Source organism: Garra rufa, chromosome 1 (genome assembly GCF_049309525.1).
Source record: "Garra rufa chromosome 1, GarRuf1.0, whole genome shotgun sequence".
NCBI lineage: Eukaryota > Metazoa > Chordata > Actinopteri > Cypriniformes > Cyprinidae > Garra > Garra rufa.
This window is the reverse complement of record NC_133361.1, coordinates 56151356-56162511: the sequence shown is the minus strand read 5'-3', so window position 1 is coordinate 56162511 and position 11156 is coordinate 56151356.

Below are 11156 nucleotides of genomic sequence, written 5' to 3'. Positions count from 1 at the left end.
ATCTTGATGATCCCCCAGACTTTTGGGAAAATACTCTGTGGACTGACGAGACAAAAGTTGAACGTTTTGGAAGGTGTGTGTCCCATTACATCTGGCGTAAATGTAACACAGCATTTCAGAAAAAGAACATCATACCAACAGTAAACTATGGTGGTGGTAGTGTGATGGTCTGGGGCTGTTTTGCTGCTTCTGGAGCTGGAAGACTTGCTGTGATAAATGGAACCATAAATTCTGCTGTCTACCAAAAAATCCTGAAGGACAATGTCCGGCCATCTGTTCGTGACCTCAAGCTGAAGCGAACTTGGGTTCTGCAGCAGGACAATGATCCAAAACACACCAGCAAATCCACCTCTGAATGGCTGAAGAAAATCTTATATTCTTATAATCTTATATATTTCAATTTGTTTGATGATCTGAAACATTAAAGTGGGACAAACATGCAAAAATAAAAAAATCAGGAAGGGGTCCAACACTTTTACACACCGCTGTATGTGTTTCTGTTGAAAATAAAATCGGATTTTATTGTCATCTTGCTCTCGCTTTAGACTAGCCTCAAGCTCACAGCTGATTGATTTATGAACATCCGAGATGGCGTGCAGATTCAGCGCTTGCAAATTAATACAATGCAGTGCGTTATGATGTGTCACCGCACAAGACATTTAAGGTTTTACATGTACTGAATATCATTTTCATCTTGCATGATTTGATGTTTGATGGCTTGTTGTGTTCATTTGCCTTGTGCCTTGCTTTTCCAAAGCAGTTTAATTATTTCCTGTGCTACTGTTGCTCGCTGGATCCGAGAGGCTCATGGGAAATTTCCTTTTATTAGTAGATGATCTACTTTCCTCCATCAGTGAGTGAGAGAGGCTGTATCTATACCTGGGTATCAAAACAGATTTCACTTTCAGGAGAAGAATAAGGCTTCAGTCTCTCATCGTTAGCTTTTATTGAAAAAAATACATGTTTTCAAATGCTACTGTTATCTAAATCTGTTATATATACTCTTAAAAATAAAGGTGCTTTAAAAGGTTCTTCACAGAGATGCCATAGAAGAACCATTTTTGGTTACACAAACCATTCAGTTAAAGGTTCTTTTAAGAGCCATCTCTTTCTTACCTTTTTATAATCTGAAGAATCTTATTTTGCCACAAAGAACCTTTTGTTGAACAGAAGTTTAAAGTTTTTTTTATAGAACCATTTAAACAAAAAAAGGTTCTTCTATAGCATCGCGAAGCACATTTATTTTTAAGAGTGTAATATATAGTCATATGAACAAACAAAATTTGGTAACACTTCCAATTTACATCAGTTTATATTGAAGCTGCATCTTGAGATAAAAATATTATAGAAGCTTAGGATGAGCAGTTTCTGTAAGAAACAACATAGTAACCAATAGCACCGCTTACGAAAATTAACCATGGATTTACTAGAGATTATGATACTTCATGATACTTCGTATATATCATAGTACTAAAAGATTATTGTAAAGAATTCAGTGGTAGTACTATGGTTTCAGATCATTATTCCCACTAACATCAGTGTAGGAGAAACATACTAGAATTGTTAGTGCTGCCCATTTATTGCATCACTTTCTTTGCCACTCACTGTAGAAAATCAGAGAACGTCAACAGCTGTAGTGTCCCTCGCACTTGAGTTACCCTTACGTGTTATTAATCTAGCGTAACATAAACCGACATCTAAGTCTGAGCTTTTTATAAAACGCTGTGGCCCACTTATCACGACTCTGGCCCATTTTCTTTGGTGACAAGTCTTTTGCCGCTTTCCGTTTTTTCACAAAACACGTGTCAAAAATGGCACATGGCAAAATTGGACTGCTCAGAGCCAATAAAGAGCAGCTATCCTGAAGTGAGGCGTTACTGTTGAGGAACTACACACCCTGGGCCTGATGTATGTTGTGTAAATAACGCTGGACACATTCACATTGAGATGGAGAGCTCTCTTGAATGTATTTTTCATCCGCTGCGCTCTGCGTGGTAGCTAGGATACGACAGGGATTTAGATGCTGGGCAGAGGCTGAACGCCGCCGTGTTTCCAAACATGCCACTCATGCATCAGTCTTTCAGGAATTTTTAAATGAGAAGCACCACTTAATTCATAACAACACTGAGCATTTACATCAACAACAGGCAGCTATTTTTATCCTAGCTTATTCAGTGTTTTTTTTTTTTCTGGTGGGGGATGGAATTAAGTCGCTTTTTTTGTTGTTTTCCACGTAAAGGTCATGCTTGCATGAGTGTATGCTGGTCTTGAATAGATATTTTACAGTGATTCTCAAAATAACTATAAATATGATGTTGTTTTCTATTCATTCACATTAATGATGACTAAAATATACTGAGGACCACATTTTTATCAGTTGTTTCCCAGTCTAAAGCGTTAAACAGTGAAAATGGGTTATGTACTCATTCTAATTAGAAAGTCATTTCTGTCCTACCTGTGAGCGACAAATGGAATAGGCTGTTAAAAATGGGTTGCTAAATGATGTTTTTGTCTTGCTTTAGTTTCTGCGGGTGACATTTAAAAAAAGGAGAAGCGTATGTTTTGACAAGTGACACTGTGATTTGATTCTTTCTGATGATTCGGTCACTTAACTGCATGTAAATCACAAGACTCAAAGGCATGTCTTAATACATTATGGTGAAAGTCTCATCACTGCATATTCTTTAAAAAGTGGTTTGTCTCCAAAGCAACTTACAGTTGAGGTCAAAAGTTTACATACGCCTTGTAGAATCTGCAAAATGTTAATTATTTTACCAAAATAAGAGGGATCATATAAAATGCAGGTTATTTTTTAAGTACTGACCTGAATAATATATTTCACATGAAAGATGTTTACAGTCCACAAGAAAAAATAACAGTCGAATTTATAAAAATAAACCCATTCAAAAGTTTACATACACTTGATTCCTAATACTGTGTTGATACCTGAATGATCCACAGATGTCTTTTTGTTTTGATTTGTTTTGTTTTGTTTAGTGATAGTTGTTCACAAGTCCCTTGTTTGTCCCGAACAGTTAAACTGCCTGCTGTCCTTCAAAAAAAAAAAAAAAAAAATGTTCCCATGTATTCTTTGGGTTTTTTAGGGGGTGTGAAAACTTTTGAACAGATTCTTATTTTGCCTAAATACAATATTTGTTTTATTTAGCATTGCCCTTCAGAAGTTACAGAAGATACTTACATGTTTCGTAGAAGACAAAATAAGTTAAATCTACCCTGATCTTTTACCCCCCGCCTCTTAATGCATCGTTTTTACTTCTGAAGCCACAGTGAGGGTTTGAACCTTCAGTAATAGTCCCTCAGTTGTCCTCAGTGTGAAAAGATGGGTCTCAAAATCATACAGTCGTTGTTGGAAAGGGTTCAAATACACACAAATCCTGAAAATCCAAATAATTTGTTGGACCTGAATGATTTTTCTGAAGAACAGCAGGCAGTTTAACTGTTCAGGACAAACAGGAGACTCATGAACAACTATCACTAAACAAACAAACAAAAAACACAGCTGTGGATCATACAGGTAACAGTGTTACCTTGGGTAGCTTTTGGTGGAGGACTCTTATGAAAAAGAAGTATACTTTAGTATACATGTAAAAAGAGTATTGTAACACACTCACACAGGGAGTTTAATTGACAGGTGATCTGACCAATCATAACACTGAATCTGCCATTTTGTCCGACAAACAAACCAGACATTAGAGTAGAGTAACATGAGTGGACATGAACTTGAAAGATAGTGTATATTGATGGCTTTCCAAGGCTGAAACAAGATAACTTCTGATGTTCATTCATGTTTATTTCATCCTATAACTAGTCAAGAGGAAGAGATGATTGGTTCACATGCTGCTTGAACTGAGGCGCCGCAGTGATCTGTCACAACATATTAAAGAGCCACAAAATGGTATTTTTATTTTGAATGTCTTAAAAATTACTAAATTTGACAACTAAGACTGTTTCATAGCAAAAGTAACCCGATTTGTCTTATCTTTTGGCGCATTGTCAGTTTCCTCTTTGCTTCAGCTATGTATTTTTCACTGTGTGAGAACATGATGTGTCCTGTGAAGGTGGGTCTTTGCAAAAGGTTAATTCCTTCAATCAAAAAAAGCCCTTTGAAGCTGCATTGAAATAGCAGTTTGGACCTTTAACCTGCTGATCCCCATTGCAGTCCACTATATGCAGAAAGATCCTCAGAAACCTTAATTTCTTTTTGACTGAAGAAAAGATGACAAACATCTTGGATGAAATGGGGGTGAGTACATTTTCAGGAAATTTTTATTCCGGAAGTGAACTAATCTTTTAATCATGCTCAGCAGGATTCTCTCTCTGACTGTGAAAAGTACAGTATGAAAGTTACTTTTTGTATGTACAGTTAGGGTAAGGGTTAAGAATTAACACAAACATCCTATGCTAATATAAGTGTGACTAGCTAGCATACAAGATTTTAATATCGGCCGAGTGTAAGCACCTTGTTTGTCTGTGTTGACATACTTTTCTGTTAGAAAAACTACATTTTAAAAATTATTAGTGTTATTTTTATATTATATTTGATATAATATTATAGTCTTATTAGTAAAAATATATCAATTGTATTATTAATTAGTGCACCGGTATTTGGTTCTTGTATCAAAAGAGGACTAGTATACAGCGGCATTCAAAAGTTTGGGAACGCTTGCAGATTCTGCGAAAATGTGAATAATTTTAACAAAAGCAGAGAGATCATACAAAACACATGTTATTTTTTTAAGAATAAGTAAGATATTTTACATGAAAGATGTTTAGGCCTACATCTAGTCCACAAGACAAAAAATAGTGACAAAAAATGTGATGTTTATCTGCTTACCCCCAGGGCATCCAAGATGTAGGTGACTTTCCAATGCCATTATATGGCTGACAGACTGCAACAGTTTGAGTTAAAAATCGTTGTTTGTGTTCTGCTGAAGAAACAAAGTCACCTATACATCTTGGATGCCCTGGGGGTAAGCAGATAAACATCAAATTTTCATTTTTGGGTGAACTATCCCTTTAATACTGTGCAATAGTTGTTGCAATGGTCCCTTATTTGTTCTAAACAGTTGAACTAAGTACTGTTCTTCAGTTTTCCAGCATCTTTGGTGTATTTGAACCCTTTCCAGCAGTGACTGTATGATTTTGAGATTCATCTTTTCATGCTGAGGACAACTGAGGGACTCAAACACACTCAAACTATCACACTCACTGATGCTCCAGAAGAAAGCACAATGCATTAAGAGCCGGGGGTGAAAACTTTTGAACAGGATGAAGATGTCCACAGTTTTCTTATTTTGCTAAAATCTTTTTTTTTTCCTTTAGTACTGCCCTTCGGATGCAACAGAAGATACTTACACGGTTCCCAGAAGACAAATTAAGTACAATTTACCTTGATCTTCAAATTCAAAAAGATTTCAACCCCACAGCTCTGTATTTTAAATATGCTGAGTAAAAAAAAAAAATATATATTACAATTGTCCCAGTCTCCCCTACTTAACAAAAAATAATATACTTTAAACTTAAGCGTGAACAACATGTAATGTTTTTAGACACTTAATTTAATTGTTTTTGCAATTAAATGAAAATGTATTATAGTTTATATTTATATTAAATGCAATAAGGTGAACTTATTTAATTAAGACTTGTGTACACCTTTATTTGTGATTTCATAATTACTTCTGTTGTCTTTGAAATATGGACAAAGTGTACTGCTGAATGCACTGGCAAGCATTTAATAATGCCATTTCTATTAAAACTTTTATGTTATGTATTAATATATACTTCTATATTTGAAATTTAGTACACTTGTATATTAACTGTAATTATAATTAACTCTAATATTTTAGTGCAGTATGTCAGTCAACATATCTAAAAAAGTGCATTTAATTAAATAAATATCAAAGGATTCTCGAACCATTATGATTTAAAATGTACTTTTTACTTTAGAGTAAAAAAACATGTTTTTAGAAGTCAAGTACAGTTTTTTATACAATTAAGTGCCCTTCTTTTTCACAAGGGTAAGTACGCGATGCACTCAAAATAACAAAAATTACATAGCAAGCTTTTTTAATGTCTGTCAAAGGAAAAATATGCTTTTTAGTTTTAGCATCTACCAGCATGTGCTAATGGGGCCATGCTAACCTGCAAAACCTTGACCCCTCTGGTAAATCAACTCATTTTTGAGTGCTGTTTGTGAATACAGGATCAACGCTCTTTTGTGATCTACATTTAATAACACAGACCCTGATATCTGAGGGTCACAAGCAACAGCTTAAACAACAGATGAGAAACATCTCCTCTAGTCTGTCACAATCAACGTCAACGCAGCGGCATCTTCACCTCTGTATGACACCGTCGCACTGGGAAAAAAAAAAAAAGATTTCCAAATGCGGTCCAAAGACCACTTTGCAGAGCGTGTCGCAAGTACATGACAGCCACGATGCAAAATCAATCTCATCTTGTCGCGAGCGTTTCATTAGGCTGCTTTGAATTCGAATAAATGGTTAAAAATTTGATTCCTTTAAATGAGTTAGCTTCCAAATGGAAAGACAATGGTGATTGGTTTCAGATTATATGCAAGGCTGAAGGAGGAGGTGAATAGACTGTATGCATTTCCTAATGACAGGCAATATTATTCAAGCTAAATTAGATTACCCAAACCCTCAGGGCCATCTCCATAAAGGTCACTGAAAATAGAACTGTCGCATACCAAATCGGTTTGTACCATTCTCCATCAGCTTTAATCTGTGCCACAGACACGACGGCCAGTAATGCGGCAGAACACGGCTGATCGGGGCCATTCAGATGGACTAATTTCTTAATACTGAGTAAACGGCCGTTAATAAAGACCATTAGAGAGCATGCAGACAAACACTCATTGGCAAGGTCAAAGACTGAACCATTACAGAATTAGAATGTCATGGTGAAGAATATTTGCCTTCTAGCAATGTTTGTGTTGTTTTGTTATTTGAAAAGACACAACCTTGTATGCACAGAGATGTAAAGTGGTTTGATTTGAGACTGAAGGCGGTATTTGATTTGATATTTTTACATTTCTAAAGAAAATGTGACCAGGTTGTTGCTGTTGGGTTGCCAGGTGGATGTTTTCTTACCTACCCAAGTTAAAATAGCCCACTGTATTAATAGTCTGGTTAAAAGATATGGCATTTGTGACCCTGGACCACAAAACCAGTCTTAAGTAGCACAGGTATATTTGTAGCAATAGCCAAAATTATAGATTTTTCTTTTATGCCAAAAATCATTAGGATATTAAGTGAAGATCATCTTCCATGAAGATATTTTGTAAATTTCCTACTGTAAATACATCAAAACTTAATTTTGCTAGTAATATGCATTACTAAGAACTTCATTTGGACAACTTTAAAGGTGATTTCATCAATATAAATTTTTTTTGCACCCTTAGATTCTAGATATTCCACAGCCAAATATTGTCCTATCATAACAAACCATAAATGTATAACTCTCAGTTTTAAAAAAATTAACCTTTATAGTTTTGTGGTCCAGGGTCACATTTTATTGACTTACAAGCAAAAAACATTAAGTCTGATCTCAATGGAAGCTTGTTTCTGCCACAGAATAAAAAAATAAATAACTAAAATGCAATTGCACCTTTTTATGCCATGATTCAGACTTATTTTTCTTGCAATTCTGTTTATATCTCACAATTTGGATCAAGTTTCTCAGAAGCGAGCAAAATAAATCAGCTATAAACTTGCCATAAGACTTTTCTTTTCAGAATTTCAAGTTCTCAGTTATTTTTTTTGTTTAGAACTGTGAGAAACGCATGATTGAGAGAGAAATAAGTCAGAAAAAAATACTTCTTTGCATTAAGAATTTCTCTGGCTCCCAATTCTTCAGTCTTGCGAGGACAAAACTCAGAATTGTGTGAAAACATATCTGAAATGGAGATTAAAAAGTAGCATTTAAATGTGGAAGATTTTAAGAGGTGACTGTTTCTTCTTTGATGTAAACAAAACTTAATTCTCATGAGACTAGCATATTCTCACAAGTTTATAAAGTCTTAAAATGTATAATTTTCTTACACAAACACATTGATTCACTTCAGAATGTCTTTATTATCTCCCCAAAGCCACGTGGAGCAGTTTTATGATGGATGGATGCACTTTTTTGGGCTTCAAAATCTCAACAGCCATATAAAGCTTGGAAAAGCCAGGACATTTGCAGACTGACCGATTGCATTCGTTTGAAAAAAAGAAAGTCATATACATCTAGGATGGCTTGAGGGTGAGTAAATCATGATTTTCATTTTTGGGTGAACTATCCCTTTAATACTTAGGGTTAGGAGGTTAAGTCCATAATCACAAATATACACAATTGTCTAAGTAAAACACTTGATGTTTTTCACCTTCTGTTAAAGTGACAAAACTTTGTTCTGATGCCCTTACTTTGAAGATAAATGAACAAGCTGCTTTTAAATAAATGACTCTTTAGCACATATCCCATTGCTGGAGAGATGAGAGGAATGTACAAATCACCATAGACTGAAACCATTCATACATGTCACTGGAAGGCCAGACTCACTATTTATACAAAAGTGCAAGAAAATCTTCATCTATTTTAGGTGTCAAAACAGTTCGGAGACAGGAAGCTAGTGTCACTGGATTGTATCAGAAAATGTTCAAAATGCTGACATTTTGGCCTGTTTTATGTGACACTCCTCATTATGTTTCTCAGCATTATTCATAGAGAAAGAACAGCACATGTATTTCCATTTGTTAATTCTCATGTCATTTTAAACCTATATGACTGTATTTAAACTCAAAATGTAAATTTAAAAGAAATATCCTGCTTGCCCTTTCCACATAATGAAAGCGATTGAGGATTGGGGGTGTCAAGCTTTAAAATCATACCTCATTTGTGAACAAGCCATTCTTTTGAGTTAATTTCAGCATATATTATACAATAAATTTACACAAGCAGTTGGAATTATTCATTCACTGGACTGATTCAGTTCTCAGGTGAATCAATGATTCAGTCAATTTCAATATACCGTATGAGTCATAAAGTCAATTTGACATGAAATCATCATAATAGTAGTCCATTAGCAATCCGTTATCATTCACTGACAATCTAACTTTCCAGTCAGGTGATTGCAAATGGTATTGAGTCAGTCCACTGAACTCATGAACTAGATGAGTTAGGATTTCATTTTGATTAATTAAAGCAGTTTCTCAACGAGTGTGTGGAAATAAATGATCAAAAACTCCCTATCTCTATTATATTTCGTTATTATTATTTTAAATCAGTGTTATTGGTCATCGTTATGTCTGTTTGTGGGTTTCACAAAAATTCACCCAATGAAAGGCATTCAAAAGAACTTGTGACTAAACCTCGTAACGCCGTTGGATCCTCAAACTGTCAGTCAAACCTAATAACTCCACCCTGCCTCCATTCAAAAATGAAGAGTTTTAAAGCAACACTAAGTAACTTTTCCCTCAACGCTCCCTCTACAGGTTGGAAGCGGAATTGTCAACACTAAAGAGTTGTTTTTACCTTAAAATAATGTTTCCGAACTCGTGTCAGTGGTTCATCAACTCATAGCAGGGTGAAACGACACTTTCGCATTCGCTTTGCGACCCTCTATCGGCCATAACAGCACAATGTAAGTTTGGGTCGTCGGGTCGCAGTTTTGTAGTTCAAATGAGACTACAAATGTGACTTGCTTTACGGCAGGCTTCACAAAAGGTTTTCATACTTTTATAAAGTCATACAACATACTCTACCTTGTCACTGGACATCGTTATTTCCAAAGCCGGTCCTGGATAGCCTCCAAACAAATAACGTGCATGTGACGCGACGGTAGGCTAAATTATTTACGACAGCGGTAATGGACAATTCCGCTTCCAACCTGTAGAGGGAGCGTTGAGGGAAAAGTTACTTAGTGTTGCTTTAAGACGGACTTATTCGCAATGCAACGGTATTTGAAGAACTGAAGTTTGAATAAGTACCGTTTTCTTTACTCAAGAAACACTGTCTATAAAGGCTAATGTTCTGTGTGTTTGAAGAGCGGAGTTTGTACGTTTTAAATCCTGTGCATAGCGGTTCATTTTTTAATTCATGACATTTTGGCCAACTGTATTAAACAAGAAAATCTGAAAGGCCATATAGCTGCAATAACCTTTATAACGTAAACAGATGAAAACGTAATGTGATTATTTTACTGCCTCAGATTCAGCTGTTCTAATGATGGACAAAACACAGCCATTTGCTCGTCAAAAACTTCATTAACTCCATTTGAGCGTAATTTTCAGAAAATCTTAAGTGCAGAAAGTGTTAAGTGTCTGTATCATGTTATGTACTCAATAGCCAGAAATACATTGTATGGATCAAAAACGTTTTTTCTAATGCCAAAAATCATTAGGATATTAGGTAAACATGTTCCATAACGATATTTAGTAAGTTTCCTACTGTAAATATATCAACTTAATTTTTGATTAGTAATATGCATTGTTAGGAATTTTTTGTTCTATAGTTCTATCTTGGCCAAATATTGTCCTAACAAACCATACATCAATAGAAAGCTTATTCAAGCTTATTATTTTTTTTAAAAATTAACCATTATAACTGGTTTTGTGATCCAGGGTTACATATAAAGCCAAAATACCAAAATGACGCATTGTTTAATTATTGAAGGAAAAAACATTTCTCCTTTCAATTTTAGCTTCTTAGTGAGTAAATAATAGCAGAATGTACATTTTTGGGTGAACTTATCATTTTAACCCACGTGTAGGTTATGGCAGGACTTTGAAGGGGTCATCGAATGCCCATTTTCCACAAGTTTATATGATTCTTTAAGGTCTTAATGAAAAGTCGATAATATACTTTGGTTAAAAAATCTCAATAGTAGTGTAAAAAACACCCTTTTACCTCAAAATCAGCTCTGCAAAAAATCTATTCATTCTCTTGCATGTTTCTTTAAATGCAAATGATCTCTACTCGCCCCGCCCCGCTCTGCCTTGGATGATGAGCTGTAATGTTTACTTTAGCCGCATTTAGCCACATTTAGCCACGTTTAGTGGCTAAACTTGCCACCAAACATATTATTAAGAAAGGCCATTTGCAAAACTGCATTAAAAAAACCTTATACCCACTTC